At 39.8% G+C, this 18461-nt stretch overlaps 1 long non-coding RNA gene across 1 annotated transcript in view; it reads right to left on the bottom strand.

Moving 5' to 3' along the window:
• Positions 1 to 664: 664 nt before the first annotated feature.
• LOC138831617 (uncharacterized) overlaps positions 665 to 18461 on the bottom strand; it is a 62897-nt gene continuing 45100 nt past the window's right edge. The window contains exon 3 of the long non-coding RNA XR_011373403.1: positions 665 to 984. This is a non-coding gene — a long non-coding RNA (uncharacterized lncRNA). The remainder of the gene's footprint in view (positions 985 to 18461) is intronic.

Genomic DNA, 18461 nt, shown 5'->3' with positions numbered 1-18461 from the left:
GTGGTTCAACCAGATGACACTTCTGGCTTTTTTATGGTGAGTTGGAAATAAGAGTCTCACTGACTTTCCTGTCCAGACTGGCTTAGAATCTGGATCCTCAGATCTCAGACTCCTAAGTAGTTGGGATTACAGTGTGAGTCACTGACTCCTGGATTCCTGCTGTTATTTTAGTGTGAGCAATGATCATGATGACATCCATCAATAATTCTTCCTAATAGAAACTTGAGACAACATATTTGTGCAGTAGGAATCATCTTCAAGATACATAAAACTTAGTTGTACAATAGCCAGTTATTCAAAATTCTAGAAGCCCACACATCATAAACCTTATGGATTGCATTTTCTAACATTTATTCCCTTGGCCTTTGCATATGTAATTGAAGCTATACATTTTTGGGCCCCATTGACATAGATTCAGAATTTTCTCCTCCTGTAATTTTAAGTCTTTGACAAACCTGAGCCAACTTATTTTCCTTTGAGTGCCCTCTGCTGGTCTAGACATTGTGACTGGTACTAGCTTGTGAGCTCTCAGTACACTAAAGAGTTTTCTATAAGCTTAGATTTTTAATGTAATAAAGATTTTTCTTCTTTTTCCGATAAGATTTTCTAAAGGTCTGTCAATTTTTTTAATTTTTTCGAAGAGCCAACTCTTTGTCTTGTTGATTCTTTCTATGGTTTGTTTGGATTCTAATTCATTTTATTCTGATTTAATTTTAATTATTTCTTTCCATCGAGTGGATTGGGTTTAGCTTGCTGTTTCTTTTCAAGGAGGTTCAGATGTCTCATTAAATTGTTGGTTTCAGATCTCTCCAATTTGTTGATGTAGGAACTCAGAGCTATAAACTTGCCTCTGAGTACTGCCTTTGCTATGTCCCAGAGGAGCTGGTCATTTGTGTGTTCATTTTTGTTGAATTTCACAAACATTTGAATTTCCTTTCTCATCTCTTCCATGACCCTTTTCACTGTATTTGATGTTGGTATAATCTGTGGAAGGGAAGGGGAAAAAATAACTTGTTTAAACAAGGATACAGGTGGACCCATTACAACAAAGAGATGTACAAGACATTATGTCGAAAAACGAAGTTTACAACTTTGGCAGGAGTGGGGGGTGGGGAGGTGGGGTTGGGGTGGAGATGGGAGAGCAGGGATGGGAAGGGGAAACAAAGGAGGAAGCAACAATGCTTGATAAGAAATGTACTCATTTCCTTGTTCATGTAATTGTAACCCCTCTGTATGATATTTTCACAATTTGAAAACCTTATTAATAAAAAAAAAGAAAAAAATTTCACTTAAAATCTTGTTGAACCAGGAGCTGGGGGCTCATACCTGTAATCCTATCAACTAAGGAGGCTGAGGTCTGAGGATCACAGTTCAAAGCTAGCCCAAAACTTGAACCTGAGATTCTTATTGCCAATTAACTAGTAGAGGTGTAGCTCAAGTAGAGTACCAGCCTTGAGCAGAAAAGGCCAAGTGAGAACTGGAGGTCCTGAATTCAAACCCCAGCACCAGTACACACACACACACACACACACACACACACACACACACACACACACACACATACACACACACATACACACACACACACACATACACACACACACACTTGTTTAAAGACTTGTATTTCATATGTAGTATGATGTTTGTTTTATTGGTTCCTTTTTCCTTAACCACAAAAGTTGTCGCTATTGTGATTTCAAGTCATTCACACTTCATTCACATTTACATTAGTTTATTTCCATTATTATTGCTGTGGTTGTTGTTATGCTGGCAGTCAGTACTAGGGATCAAACTCAGGGCCTTGTACTTGTTAGCCAGGCTCTGTACCACTTTGAGCTATGCCTCTAGCCCCTTTTTGCATTGGTTATTTTTCAAGGTAGGGTCTCACTTTTTACCCAGGCAAGCCTGAGCTGTGATCTTCCTTCTTGAGCTTCCCTGTGTTTCTGGGAATAACAAGCCATGCCACTTATCCAGCCCCTGGGCTTCCCCAAAGCTGACACACCAGGTGCGTACCACCATGCCCCACCCTTGGTTGCAATGGAGTCTCTCAAACTTTCATTTGCCCAGCTGGCCTGAAATCATGATCTCCTGATCTCTATCTCCCAAGTAGATGGGATCACAGTGTTGAGCTACTGTACCCAGCTATTTTCTTTATTATTATATAATGTATTGACAGGTTGGTGTTTTCTGTTTCCTTTGATAGTTACAAAATTTTAACATTAATGTTTACTTGCTTAACTTCTAAGATAGAAAACAATTTGGTTAATTGAAGGCTTTATATGTGATTTAAATAGCTCCTCATAACTTGAGAGAATATCATTTACAGTTATTCCATGCACTGGAAGTGAGGTGGTGAGCCGTGGGTACCTGCTGAACTGTCACATCTACTTATCAGCTGTTATGTTCTGGCATTCTGTAATCAATAACTAACACCTTCCCCAAACCCAGATGTTTCTTAGTCTCCTTTATTATATTGTTTCTAATGGATGTCTCCCTGTGATTTGTCATCCAGATGGCTTTCTAATAAAGGGACATTTCTCCACCTCCGCATGCATCCACCGGGGAACGTGGCCATCATGGTTAGCTCGCTGCGTCTTTGGCATGTACTCCACCTCAGTGGCTATGAAAGCATCCTCCCTTTTCTCTGCTCACTAATGAGATATAATTTATGTTGATTCAACTCTTCACAAATTGCCATCTGTCAGCTTTGACTTTTCTAATCCCTTGTTGTCCATTCTTCTCTGCATTTAGTTACACTGGCAGAAGCTCAGGTATGGGCTGGTAGCAAAGCCTCTCTGTCAACACTGCAGAACTCATTTGAACCTCCCCCACCCTCACCATCCTTTTCAATTCCAACTCTGGCAATATTTCCATATGGCTCTCCATTGATCTCAACTATACAAGAAAGCCAATGGAAGCACCTTCCAGCCTCCCTGGCCCTGGAACAATGCTGGCATCTTCTCTTGATTGGTCTTTTCAGGTGTTTTTCATGTTCCCAAGTCACAGCAAGAATATTCCAGATGATTCTTTTATTATTTTAGATCAATTTTACTGAAGACTTCCATCCCAAAGGAGCTGTTTTCTACACGTTGTACAGATTTGAACATCTCTTTTCTACAGCACTGGAATTTGGAAAAAGGTACTTGATGCTTAATGAGGAAACAAATAAGTATCATTTAATTAATAATGATAATATTAAGGCTTGAGGAAAAATCTCTATGTTCATAAACTACAATTAAACACAAGTGATGTTAATTATTTAGAAGTGCTTCCCTGAAGTCAAAATTTCTCACTCTTAACTACCTAAATACTTTGAGCCAAATAATGAGGATACCATTCAGTGCATTGTAGGATGTCTACATAGTAGATACTAGATGAGGTCATACCCCTGACCCCCAGGTTGTAACAACCAAGAATGTTTCCAAATGTTCTTAAGATATATGGCCTCTCTTGTTAAAAACCATAGTCATGTCAGATGTATTGGCACACACTTAAAAACCTAGCACTCAAAAGGCAGAGTCAGGAGGATTACAAATTCAAAGCCAGCCTGGATTACATAGCAAAACCCTGTTTTGAATAAAAAAATAAACAATAACAGCAGAAAAAAGAAAACTCTATTACCATGATCTTTAAAAAATCCTATAGTTGTTATAGGTAAGCATTATGAAAGAAGAATATTTCAATATCAGCTATTATATAGAAATTCAGGTAGTTCTCACTAGTCTGTAAATAATTTGGCTGTAGAATACATGCCAAAAAATTAAGTGATTCACAACCATCAAATGCTCAGGTAGAACGAATAGGGAACTAGTTCAGGCAGAATTGGAAGGCTAGGATGTGCTCAGGATAGCCCAGGATCAAAGGTGTTGTACACTTCACCCAAACTTGGGCCCTGAACCCAGTGGTCACAACTTTGAATAAACATGGTTCCAGCTACCACCCTGAGCTCCTTTCTCCATCAACAACCAGGTATGTGATGCTCCCATCCAGGAAAGCCCATCTCCAACCTCAGTCTCTCATTAGAAAAATTAAAGGTTTTTCCCAGAAATGAACCTACAGACCTTTAGCCATCTAATTTTCTATAAAGGAGATAAAAAAAAAATAGAATGGAAGAAAGACAGCCTCTTCAGTAAATAATGCTGGCAAAATTGGTTAACTACTTGCAGAAAACTAAAGCTAGATCCTTATATATCACCCTGCACCAGAATCAACTCCAAATGGATCAAAGATCTCGAAGTCAAAGCAGAAACCCTGAAAACATTACAGAATGGAATAGGAGAAACCCTAGGACTCTTTGGCACAGGCCGAAATTTTTTAATAGAGACCCAGAAACGCAAGAAATCAAAGAAAGGTTGGACAAATGGGATTGCATGAAATTGCAGAGCTTCTGCATGACAAAGGACATATCTAGCAAGATTAATAGAAAGCCCATGGATTGAGAGAAGATCTTCAGTAGCCTTACAACAGACAAGGGTCTCATATCTAAAATATACCTGGAACTCAAAAAATTAAATCCCCCAACAACAAATCTTCAAAGAAACAACTGCCCAATAAATAAGTGGGCTAAAGACTTAAAAAACTTCTCTGAAGAGGAAAGAAGGATGGCTAATAGACACATGAAGAAATACTCAACCTCCCTAGCCATAAAAGAAATGCAAATCAAAACAACATTGAGATACCACCTCACCCCAGTTAGAATGGCTATAATCAAGAACTCTAATAACAACAGATGCTGGAGGGGATGTGGACAGAAGGGAACCTTACTGCATTGTTGGTGGGAGTGTAAACTTGTTCAATCACTTTGGAAGTAGTATGGAGGTTCCTCAAAAGAGTCCACATAGAGCTCCCCTATGACCCAGCAATCCTATTTTTGAGCATTTACCCAAATGATCACAGACAAGGCCACACTAAAGCTACCAGCACGACTATGTTTATTGCAACATTATTTACCATAGCTAAGATATGGAACCAACCTAGATGTCCCTCAGTAGATGAATGGATCAAGAAAATGTGGTATATATACACAATGGAGTTCTATGCCTCCATCAGCAAGAATGACATTGCCCCATTTGTTAGGAAATGGAAAGACTTGGAAAAAATTATGTTAAGTGAAGTAAGCCAGGCCCAAAGAAACATAGACCCCATGGTTTCCCTTATTTGCAATAACTAGTATATGTCTGAGATAAGCAGAAAATGTCAGATAAGTTGATGTTAGGAAAATGAACCCTAAGCTATGTATTCAAATGGTTTTTTTCTTTCATGTGATTGTTTCTAATACATTTATAAGATTATTTCTTTGTTGCTTTGTATGTCCCTCCACCATAGTATAACCACTACTTTCACTGTATTTGAGGTTGGTGGCGGGGAAGGGAAAAAACAAATCATTTAAATAGGGATACAGGTGGATCCATTGCAACAATAAGATGTACAAGTCATTATGTGGAAAAATGAACTTTACAACTTTGGTGGTGGGGGGAGGAGGATTAGGTGGGGGGGTGAGAAGAGGATGGGAAGGGATGGGAAGGGGAAACAAAGGAGGAGGCTACAATGCTTGATAAGAAATATACTCATTATCTTGCCCATGTAATTGTAACCCCTCTGTACAGTATTTTCACGATAAAAATAAAAAATAAATTAATTAAAAAAATGAAAATTAAAGGTTTTTTTTTATTGAGAGCTGGTCAGATGGGCACCTGTTGCTTAACACATACCCAAATTCCAGACTCCCAGGAGGAAAGCAAGTTTACACAAGAACTCGCCGTTTGAACAGATTAGTCACAGTGAGGTCCCATTCATCAACTAGGAAAAGCTGAGATCACAGCAAGGAACTGTTTACCTGTCTGATTCTCAGATGTCCAGCAAGAAGAACCAGCCTTACAAAGCACTTCTGAAGAATTCTAGTCTTAAGGATGGCAACTTGGGCCATTAATAATAACAATTTTCTGTGGCTATAGTTAATCCTTCATTGCCACCAACAATTTATAGAGCCCTTACTCAAGGACAATCATATGAAATACACACACACACACACACACACACACACGATCAACTAAGTGCTAAACTGGCACTTTACCAATTGAATCACATCATTGGCCTGGCATTTTGCTGGCTATTTTGGAAATGGAGACTCATGGGCTGTGTGTGTGTGTGTGTGTGTGTGTGTGTGTGTGTGTGTGTGTGTGTGTGTGTGAGTGTGTGTTTGTTGGCTAACTTTGAACCACAATCCTCTGCATCTCAGCCTCCTAAGAGGATTATAGTTGCATGCCACTGATTCTGGGCTTAGGGATCTTTTTACTCTGAGATAATTTATCTTGATACCACACAGCTGGTAACATAGCGATACTTCAAATGCATACATCAGTTCAGAAATATCCTTTTTTGAATCTTCATTTTTTAATTGAAATTAAAGATAAATAATACTTCTCCATATCCTCACTACAGAGCATTTTTGAGGACAAGAGATGATGTTTCTGAAAGTAACTAATGTTATAACAAAGTGCCTGACACTGGGTGATCAGTAGAACAGAGGTCCAATAGTACGGCACTGTCATTGGTAAGAACAATCCCGTTGCATTCTAGCATGACAGAAGGCATTGGATGTTTGGACAGAGCAAGCCTGCTGGCTAGGATTTCCCTCTGTTTTCTTATAAAGCCATGAATGCCATTGTGGAGGCTCCATTCTCATGACTCTATTTGTCCTAAAGGCCCCAGCCCAAAAGTCCCACTTCCAAATACTATCAATGCAATGAATTGGGAATTAAATTTCCAACTTGTAACTCACAGAAAGAGCTGTCCCTGTTCTGTTCTTATAGGACAAGCCACAGCTACTGAGAAGTTTACACCGATGCACGAAAAGATAGTGTTTTAAAATTTAACTAATAGGCAGCTTAATGAAAGAAAGCACAGAATTTTCTTGAACAGGATTCAACAAAAGGATAGATAATAATTATTGTTTAGGCTTTGTGGGCCATATGGTGTCTGTCCCAATGACTCAGCTCTGCTGTTATGAGTAAGTAGCCTTAGACTATGTGCAAACAAATGAACATGGCTATGTTCCAATAAAACTTTATTCACAAGTGGGTGCTGAGTTTTGGTTATGCTTGTAATTTGGCAATCTGTTCAAGAACATTAACATACTTTACTGTATGTGTTTTCCTTTCAGCACACTCAGTTATCTTAGTCCATTTTGCATAACTTTTAACCAAATCCTATAGATTAGGTCATTTGGAGTAAACATAAATTTGTTGGCTGACAGTTCTGGAAGCTGGAAAGTTCAAGATCAAGGGATCAGCTTCTGGAAACAGCCATCTTGCTGTGGCTTTCCCATTACTGAAAGGCAAACAAATAAGTAAAAGAAAGCCAGAGATTGAACTCACAGACTACAGGAGTTCTAATTGACTTTTAAATGTTTTTGCCAGTATTGGGGCTTGAACTCAAGGTCTCTTGCTCTTGTCTACCATTTTTACTCAAGGTAGGGCACTATCAGCTGAACCACACCTCTACTGGCTTTTTGCTGGTTGATTGGAGAGAAGTACCTCAAAGACTTTCTTGCCTGGGCTAGTTTTGAACTCTGATCCATATATCTGACTAGCAAAGATTATAGGAATGAGCCAATGGTGCCTGCCTAAGATCAGAGGTTTTTCTGATAGGAAGACTGTCTCTAAAGAAATGAACGATTACAAGTTTATAGGATGTGTATATGTTTGTGGTGTGTGTGTGTGTGTGTGTGTGTGTGTGTGTGTGTGTGTGTGTGTGTGTGTGTGTGTGCATGCGCATACACTATTCATACTGAGGAGTATTAACTCCTTTGTTATATATGCCTTACAATATGCCTTAATATTCCTTCCTGGAATACAAACACAGTGTCCTTACTGAAGTGCAAGCATTTGTAAATGTGAAGAGTATGGAGCTGGTTCGTGTAGTTCGCTTCTCCATGATGATGGATTCCAGGACTACTTATTCCTAAATATAGAAGGGCAGATAGAATCTGCGTATGTTCATTGACAGCACACAGCCAGCATATTTGGCATATGGCCACACCCTACATTGAGAACAGCTGCAATGTGACTGCTTTTGTGAGATATATTGGGGCCCACTGGCCAAGAACTATATCCAGATGCCTGCATACCACACCATATGGAAGGGAACTAGGTTGTAGATGCCATGACAGTCAGGTGGGTCTCACCGCATAGGCAGTCTTGGGTAATCAAAATTTACTAATACAAGTGACTTCTGATGAACTCACAATTCTCGGCAACTTTTTTCTAAATGCCACTTCAATTTCAAGTAGAGCTATGATTATTCAGTGATTGATTTGCACAAAATATGAATGCCATCATACATGATTTGAATTCTAACTAAAAGTGTCTCGAATATTATCCCTCTGTCTTAAAATCAAGGCCAATTGTATCAAAGAATAATTACAACCAGTAGATGGCATCTAATAGCTACAATAATATTTTGGACCTCTATTTAACATCAGACTTGCTGATTTATGAAGGCTTACCCTACAATGTATGGGATTATTTTAATTTTCAACCCAACTCATCCAAGCTAAATTTAAAATTTTCCATCCAATAAATATTTTTAAATTAAAAAAGAAAAACAATCTCTTACCTTGAACCTGACAATGTTACTGCAATTCCACATAATAAGCAGATTATTGCTCTGAATTTTTTTTAATGGATAACATTTAAAGACATTAAACTCTGAACATAGGCATTTTAAATAGAGTTGAGTTTATGATTGAATGAAGTCAAGTTGCTGATTGCTGGATCAGGACCAGAAGATATAATGAGTGTAACACCAAGAACCCTGCAACTTGGATAAATTCCATGGGAGTCAACTGAGTTTAAAAGTTTCACAAATAATTAAATTAAGGAATCTGATAGACCACAAGGAAAAAGGCAATAGATAGAATTCAGTTCCTTTGAGCTCAATTTGCTCTGTAGTTGACTGTATTTAGCTATCTGCAATTATAACAAATGAAAGTCATTAAAAGCCCATCCATTTTTCTTATGTAACCTGAACAGAACATCAATGGGTTTCACCAACACACAGTTAATACACTTTTTAAAAGGAGGCAGATGCTGCCAGTTTGAAATCTCCCTTTTCTCAGCAGTTTCATCAGGAAGCTAGTAGCTTAGGTTATGAATAATTAGAGGGTCAAGGTTATAAAAAAAACAAGCTTCTTAAAACACATTTTGTAGGTGGTGATCTCCATATTTTGGTCTGGCTTCAGTTAGACTGATTGCTAAAGTAACATTCACAGAAAAATGAAGGACAGAGGTAGGGTAGGGAGAGAACAATCAGTGACATGTTTCTTTCTTGAGCCATAGGAACAGCTAAATCCCATGTCATGCTGCAGTAAATGTTATATCAGCACTTCATCCAATATTTATAGTGTAAAAGAAACCTTGCAGTCCAACACCAGTATGACATCAATCTCTCTGCTCTCCTTTTCCCTCTCTCCATCTGCCTACCAAGCTTGCCCCCCTCCATCTAAGTAAATGTGTTCTCTGGTTCTGGCCTAATATTGGGGACAACTGACTTTACCAGTGTCCTGTAATCAGACATCAAGATCGCATGGCTCAGATCATGGGAAAGTTGCATTTGTGCCTTTTAAGCAGGAGCACCAACCATTCCCATTTGTTGTCTCTCTTGCTAGTGTAAGAGAGAGCCCATTTCCCTCCCTTTCTAAGTTCTAATGTGTATTCTTCACGAATCTAAGGACCCAGTGCATGCAAGTACTGACTGATGAGAGGAACAGCAGAGAAACTTTGATCAAATTGACATGGACATGGATCCTTACGAGAGAGTGAAGTCCAGAGAAATGATCAAAATATTTTATATATTTTTAATACAAAGAACAAAGGACATTATGAAGTTAGGAATGACAGAACAAATGGGCCTCTGAATTAAGAGTGTTTTTTTCTTCTGTGTATGTGCACATGCTGGTACTGATTATTGTACTCAGGGCCTGGGGGGTCTGCTTTTTCACTCAAGGCTGACAGTCTACCACTTGAGCCACAGCTTTACTTCTGGGTTTGTTTGGCAATTAATTAGAGGTAAGACTCTCACCTTTTTCCTGCCCAGGCTGGCTTCAACCTGTGATCCTCAGATCTCAGCCTTCTGAGCAGCAAGGATTACAACCATGAGCCACTAGCAACCAGCAGGATTGTTTTAGGGATGTTACTAGGACAGACATTGGGAGCTGATGGAAGAGAAGGTTCATTGCAGTTACAATGGCCAACCTCTTGTAACTCAGGCTATCATATCCCTCCCAGAAGAATCTGTGGCTTGCTGTCTGTGGGAAAAGCCAGGCCAAATGGCCCTTCCTCAAGTCACAGTGCCCTAAGTGATTCCAGCTTCAAATAATCAATTCGACATATTTCAAGATTATTTGTCCTGTTCTCCTTCACTGGATACTGGAATTCCATGTTCAGATGCAGGACAAATTCGTTACACTATTTTAAATAAGTAAATACCTTTAAACAATAATGTTTTGTTAAAAAAAACATGCACTGGTTTATAGATATAACTGAGAGGTAGATGACTTGCCTAGCATGCAGGGCTCTGTGTTCCATTATTATTGTCTAGCCATATAAGAAACTAGCAAGGGTAAGATGGGATAGTGGACTCAAGTACTTAATTCTCAGGGGGCTGAGACAAAGGTCAAAGTTGAACACCCAGCCAGAGTCAGATTTTGTCTGGTCTCAGACTTCTTCCTTAACCCTTCCAGTCCTCCAGGTTCATGGGTTTAGACCAAATAGCCTTACTGAGCTGAATAATTCAAAGAACTAAATAGCTACATATGGACTGTCATCTCAAAGCATAGATCTTACTGGCACTGTTTTCCTGAGATACCACCCATTCTGTAAGACTTATTTATACTCAGAAGAATACACCAAGGCCTCTGAAAAGGCATTCAGATGTAAAATATTCAGTCACTGTAATTACCCTTCTCCAGGAAGCAGCCCTGCGTTGCTTGAGGACAGTCAGGTGGGACTTGAACTTGCGAAGTTTATGCCTGTTGCATAAAAAATTCTCTCCAGAACTTCTATGCAAACCAGTATTGACCCAGCAGTTCCCACGATGGAGTGAAGACTGAACTGTCACTTTTACCACAACTTCGTTTCTCCGTTGGGAAACTAACTCACCTCATCATTCACCAGCCACTCACCTTCCTTCAGATCAGTGACAAATCAGACTTCCCCTATCCAGAGTGTCATTGCTTCTTGCCACTTTTGTTTTGAGGGGCCCTTTCCGCGCTCAGCATTTTCCTCTGGAACTTGGATTTGCGGGGAAGAGCAAGCAGCCTTGCTCTGGGTGAGTGTGCCAGCTGTGCTTTACCATACCACACTTGCCAAACGAAGCAGCAGATTGGCTGTGTAGGCAGCAGTTTCAGGGAACAGAAATAGGCTCCGTAGCATATGTAAATGCAAGCCAGAGGTAGCAGGGTGTGCCAGCAGTTTTGGAAAATAGACTCTAAAGGGTAAATGAAAGTTCTAAAGAAAGCCAGGTGCCTGTCATCCTAGCTACTCAGGAGGCTGAGATCTGAGGATCATGGTTCAAAGCCAGGAAAGGCAGGAAAGGCAGGAAAGTCCATGAGACTCTTATCTCCAATAAACCAGAGGTAGCAGGGTGTGCCAGCAGTTTTGGAAAATAGACTCTAAAGGGTAAATGAAAGTTCTAAAGAAAGCCAGGTGCCTGTCATCCTAGCTACTCAGGAGGCTGAGATCTGAGGATCATGGTTCAAAGCCAGGAAAGGCAGGAAAGGCAGGAAAGTCCATGAGACTCTTATCTCCAATAAACCACTAGAAAACCGGAAGTGGCGCTGTGGCTCATGTGGTAGAACGCTAGCCTTGAGCTGAAGAGCTGAGGGACAGCGCCCAGGCCCAGAGTTGAAGCCCCACAACCGACCAAAAAAGACGAGGAGGAGGAGGAGGAGTAGGAGGGGGAGGGGGAGGGGGAGGGGGAGGGGGAACGTGTTTTTTTTGTGTGTTCTAATAAAACTTTATTTACAAAAGAAGTGGTGGGGCCAGGTTTGGCTTGGAGGCACTACTCTGCCAACTCTGGCTATATAAAACAACCTTGTACATATGTCTTTGTGCAGACAGTTCAATAGGATGTAGAAGTTCAATAGAAGTAGAGGCGCTGGGTCACAAGTTGTCATGTTTTGTTGTTATTTGGGTGATACTGGTGCTTGAATTCAGAGCCTTGTGATCCCTGGGCTTGCTTGCTTGGCTGGCCCTCTATTACTTGTGCCACTCCTCCCAGCCCTGCTTTTTTTTTTTTTTATTGTAAAGATACTATACAGAGGGTTACAGTTACATGAGTGAGGTAATGAGTACACTTCCACTTCCTCTTGAACATTGTTACCCCCTCCATTGTTTTCCCCCTACCATCCCCTCCCTCCCTCCCTTCCCCAAGGTTCTTTTTTTTTTTTTTTTTGATTGTGATTAAGTGATTACTTAATTTCCGGAAATTCACAGTATTGTGGAATAATGATGCTCATTTAAAGTCACAAGTTCATTCTAACTTTCCTGGAGCAAATTGTCTATCACAGTCTGTAATATATAACGGTGCTCATATGTTATATACCATATATGTGATCAGCAGCATGGGGATATTTAGTAGTGGTTCAACCAGATGAGTGGGAGTTCTTTGTTTCTTAAGTCCTGTTAGTTTTGTCATATCACCTAACATTTTGGATTCATCATCCACTTATCAGGGAGACCATGTACTGTTTGTCTCTTCGTTCTTGGCTTACCTCGCTCAACATGATTCCTTCTAGCTCCATCCATTTCCCTGCAAATGCCATTATTTTGTCATTTCTAATGGCTGCATAATATTCCATTGTGTATAGATACCACAATTTTTGGATCCATTCATCTGTGGTGGGGCATCTAGGTTGTTTCCATATCCTAGCTATTGCGAACAGTGCTGCAATAAACATGGAGGTGCACGTGTCCTTGTATATTGGTTCCTGTTGTTCAGGGTAGATGCCTAGAAGTGGTATGACTGGGTCGTAAGGGAGGTCAATCTTTAGCTTTCTAAGGACCCTCCAGACTGCTTTCCAAAGTGGTTGTATGAGTGTACATTCCCACCAGCAGTGTAATAGCGTTCCTCGTTCTCCACATCCCCTCCAGCATTTGTCGTTGGCTGATTTGTGGATGTGGGACATTCTGACTGGGGTAAGGTGGTATCTCAGGGTTGTCTTTATTTGCATTTCCTTCACCACCAGGGATGATGAACATTTCCTCATGTGTTTCTTTGCCATTTTTATTTCTTCATTTGAGAAGTCCCTCTTTAGTTCCCTTGCCCATTTAGTAATTGGTTTGTTGGGTTTGGGAGGGATTAGTTTCTTGAGTTCCCTTTATATACAGGATGTTAACCCCTTGTCTGATATATTGCTGGTAAATATTTTTTCCCAATTAGTTGGTTGTCTTTCTAGCTTGGTTGCGATAGCTTTATCTGTGCAGAAGCTTTTTATTTTAAGGTAGTCCCATTTGTCGAGTCTCTCTCCAATTTGTTGGGGAGGGGGAGGGGGAACGTTTTAAAGAAGTATTTCCCTCTGAGCCTCACAAAGGTTTCCGAGGGTAGGTGACTATTGGAAACACTCCAAGTAGCTTTAAAACAGCTTATCCAGAAAGAACAATGAGTAGCAATTTGTTCCCATGTAGTTATTCCAGCAATTAAGAGAAAGGGAGAACTGGAGCATATCCATTTTGACTTCTAGTGCATAAGAACTGTTTACAAGCACTGTCACACATGGCCTGGCATGGTGGCACAGGGGTGTGGCTTCCATTCCTCAGAAGGAGGAGGTAGGAGGGTTAAGGTCCTACGATTGCTCTGAAAAAGTTTGATTGAGATTCTATCTGAAAAGCAAATTAAAAAACTAAAGAACTGGGGCTAGGAAGGTGGCTCAGTGGTAGAGTGCTTCGATTCCTCAGCACCACATAAGCAGAAAAAGCCAGAGGTGGCACTGTGGCTCAAGTGGTAGAGCGCTAGCCTTGATCGGAAGAGCTGAGGGACAGCGCCCAGGCCCAGAGTTCAGGCCCCACGACTGACAAAAAAAAAAAGAAAAAGAACTGGAGGTGTGGCTCCAGTGGTAGAGCACTTGCCTAGCAAATATTAAACCTTGAGTTCAAATCCCAATACCACCAACAAAACAAAACAAAGATACAGGCACTCTACTTGGCAATCGTGCAAAAACCATTAGCATCCCTTCATTTGATTTTTCCTTTCTTCACTCCAAGGTAGAAAGGGCTCGTAACTGCTTCAGGGTAACCATCCATGGTGCTTTGAAAGCCTCAGATATAATGTACCCCATTTGAAAGTGAAACAATGTGTTTTTCTTTTGATAGTCTCATGAAAGGCTTCTAACATCTCCGTGACAAAAACGTGAGAATTTTTTTTATCCCTCAATAACACTTCAATTCAGCTTTCAGTAAAACACTACTGTCTTAAACTTTTACTCAATTTGGATACCATCTTCCTGGAGAAAGCGTCATGTTTTACAGGCTATGGGCCTAATCTCCCAGGACTGCTTCTGAGTAAATCATGTCCCCTGAGCTATAACTCATGATCCCCAGGTTTTCCTCCTCAGATCTGATCATTTCCAAGAATGGTTCAATGATTTCAGGAAGACAGTTCATTTACTACATTATTTGGTTGATTATAACCCAGCTACAGTGAAAGGAAGAGTTGTACAGGACGGGATAGGAGTTGGGCTCACAGCTTCTGTGACACTCTGGGTATGTCCCATGTATATACTAACCCAGAAGCTCTCTGAATTCCATCAGGGAAGGTTCTAAGGGACATTACTATGTAGGCATCTTTGGTGGAGTAATTGACCACTAGTGATTAAGCCAAATCCCCAGTCCTTCCCTGCTTTCCTAGAGTCTGATGAATAGAACTCAAATTCCATGCTTCTAACAAGGTTGGTTACCTAGTGCATTCACTATATAAACTCAGGTATGTTGACAAGGTCTTGTTAAGAATAACAAAAGAGATTCCTGCCATGTTTCTTACCCTCATCATTTAGGAAATTAAAAGGGTTTTAGGAGATCTGGTCAACCAGAAATAGAAAAGCAAAGATATGTGTTCTACTATATCCCAATTTTTTACATTGCATAACCTGAATCTACTTAGCCCTGGCCCTTGAGAAGCAATGGGAGAGTGTGAGAGTGTTTAAATACTATAAAAAGTCATTTTAATAAGAGAAGTCTTGGGCAGATTTCAATTGTTACAAGGAAAATATTTATAACAAATTCAAAAATTTTAATTGCAACTCTAGAACTGAACATGATCTCATTCCATAATACAGTGAGTGTTCTAATGAGCTATGTAGAGAATGTTTGCTTTGTATATAGATAGAGGAGAAAGCAGAAATCAAGAGCAAAACAAAGATCCTTTCCTTGTAAAGGCTACTACTGATTGGACTTCATAACATACCATCCCAAACTGGTGAGTTTGGCTATAATTTAGCTTGGAATATCAGATTAACAACTCAGTTTTACAAATGATTATTTTGGTTTGGCCTTTAAGCGAAATGAGAAACTCAGTCCAAATCAATAACCTTTATAATTTTAATTTCTTAAAATATTTGTGTGTTTTATGCTGTTGTTTAATCTTGGAGCCCAGGCACTCTCCTGGAGCTAGCACTCTACTACTTGGGCTATACCTCCACTTCTTAATTGGAATTGATAGTCTCAGAGACTTTCTTGCCCAGGCTTGCTTTTAACCAGGATCCTCAGATCTCAGCCACCTGAGTAGCTAGGATTATAAGGATGAGCCACTGGTACCCAGCTTTAATTTTTCAGTTTTACACTAATAAATTGAAATCAATCTCTCAAGCTGGTTGATTATAGAAAGGAGAGGCCATCATTTTCCTGTTTCTAGAAAAGAAATCCCTTTATGAAAGAGGTATGGTTAAGAATGATAGAGAATTTGTGTTCTGAAAATAGACTGCCTTTGCAAATCCTAGTTCTATACATAGCAGTGATTGTGTCCCAAAACTTTGTAATTTAATTGGAAAGATATTGGTAGTTCCTGTAATGCTGACTGTGTATCACAATTCACATTTACAACTGCTAAGTGCCTAGAGTCACACTTGGCACATACAGACTCTTGTTAGTTATCATTGTCATTACTGAAATAGTAATCTACTGTGAATTTGGATGGAAGTTTTCAGTAAGTAAATGTTGAATGCACATATTACTGGCTATATTTTTGTATTGGCAACAACAAGCCTCATCTTTTCTAGGAATATCTTCTTTAACATATTCTGTTTCTCTATTGCTATTCACTTCTGGAATAGCTCAGGAATTCCAAAATTATGGCCTCTAAACAACATCTCCCAGATGGTTCTTCATGCAAAGATCTCACAATCTTTATAAATCCTCTTGTTCTGATTTCATGTTGAAAGTAGACTACAAGCCACTTTGGTGCTCCTTCCATCTGTACCTCCTGGGCTCTTCCCAGCTTCCTCTTAGATCACAATGTCAGCTCTTACAGGTGAGACAATGATGCTCCTATGTGACTCATCTCATTCTTCCAAAGTTCAAGTATGTTTCTTGTGCTGAAGCAGAGAATGTTGGATCTTGGTCAAGAAGCTTATAGAACTAAAACAAGCCTCCACAGAGCATCAACTAGGGAAAGATCTCATATGAGACTTCAGTGTGTTCAAAAGAGATGTACTAGTTTTTTAATTTAAGACCTAGCTCAAAGGCAAAAAGTATGTGAGGCTCTTTTACCAATTAACTAGCCTTAAGTAAAAAAGCTTAGAGACAGTACCCAGGCCACGAGTTCAAGCCCCAGGACCAGTACTACCCAACCCCACCCCCCACAAAAAGACCTAGCTCAAATATCATCTACTTTCTTAACCTTTCTCAATTTTCCCAATTTGGTTTACATTTACATTTGAAGCTGATAATCTTATAGCGATATTTTCACTATGGCCATTGGCGTATTCTAACTTACATACTTGCAAGTAAAAAATTTCCCTGTTTTCCCATGCTTCCCTTTTCTTCATAGAAAACTGATCTTCTAGTATAGGGAAATATTAGTAGTCTCAGCAACTTGTACATCAACAGCCCACAACTGGTCCTGTTAATGTAGTGAACCTTAATGGTCACAGCCATCACATTTTCTCCAGTGTAACTCATAGGGCCATGATTCCTAGATCATTTACAAGAAGGACCTGCATGAATGAGAATAGAAGCAACAGGTGTGTCAGGTCAGATGGACACCTACAAAGTGAGATCCCAATGATATGTGGTGGTGCCTCTAACAACCTAGGAACAACCTGTGGAGAGGAGCACTCACTCATTTTAGGGGAGATGACAAACTCCACTTTGGGGGTAGGAGGCACTGAGATTTGAGAGGTTTTGTTACCGCCGCATATCCTATCCTGTCCCGACTAATTCATAATAGATGACAAGCATTTTCAGTTCTTTAGAGTTGGACATCAAATTTGGAAGCATTTCACTCTTATAGGAAAAGCACTTTATTAGAAGTCAGAAAAGCTATGTGAATGCATGCATATGGATTTGTATTTAAAGCACTGACAAACTTGAATTATACTCTCATGGTGAAAATTTGTGGGTTGTACCAGAGTCATGCTAAGAGCCATGTACTCTGCACCTGGAGATCTGAAAGAAAAATAACCACCCTCAAGGTCAAATGCTTAAATTAAAGAGGTTACAGATCATAGGCTATAAGTCAGAAAAGGTCACTGGTCACCACAAATCCAGAGTGGAATCTCATTTAGATTGCAGCAACCATATATTGTAATTCCTTAGAGGATAAAACTTTGTCCTAGAATCTACTTCCAGAAAAGAAAGTGAGTTCTAGACAATTCATATGCCTTTCTGAATTATCTGACACTAGAATATGTCATCTGCCACACCCAAACTCATAGGCAAAATTGTATCATAAAGACAGAGATGTAAAATTGAGCCTTTGCAATACAAACTATCAAAATCCCTAGGCCAAGACTGGCAATGGAGAAAATGAGAATGCAGGTTTTGCTAAATGGTCAGGTCTGACCAGTCAGCTTTCCCTTCAGCCAAGTGGCATTGAAGTGATACAAGCAAATCAGTGCATTCAGAGCTGCTATTGAGGACCATTAAATGCAATGGGCTCTGCCTCTTAGTACTCAGGATAGTTCCAGGCACAAGCACCAAGTCAGGATCTTCCTTCTCTAGTGATGACTATTTTGCAAAGTTCCCATCAAGAAAATGATCTAGGACTTGCTCTCCACTGCCCTGATTTCATGGACAGGGCATGCATCCCCTAAATAGAGATGCTTGAACTATTGCACAAGTGGAAATATCACAGCAAAACTCCTTCATGTTACAAATATATACCAACTCCAAAATAAAAATCAAACAAACAAAAGAAGATGTCTGAGTTGTCATGATGAGCCTTGCTTAGCTTATTGTTTGGAAGGCAGC

Source organism: Dipodomys merriami, unplaced genomic scaffold (genome assembly GCF_024711535.1).
Source record: "Dipodomys merriami isolate MVZ:Mamm:240054 unplaced genomic scaffold, mDipMer1.0.p SCAF_2, whole genome shotgun sequence".
Taxonomy (NCBI): domain Eukaryota; kingdom Metazoa; phylum Chordata; class Mammalia; order Rodentia; family Heteromyidae; genus Dipodomys; species Dipodomys merriami.
The sequence above is the reverse complement of the archived record's forward strand: the minus strand, read 5'-3'. Positions and strand labels throughout refer to the sequence as shown.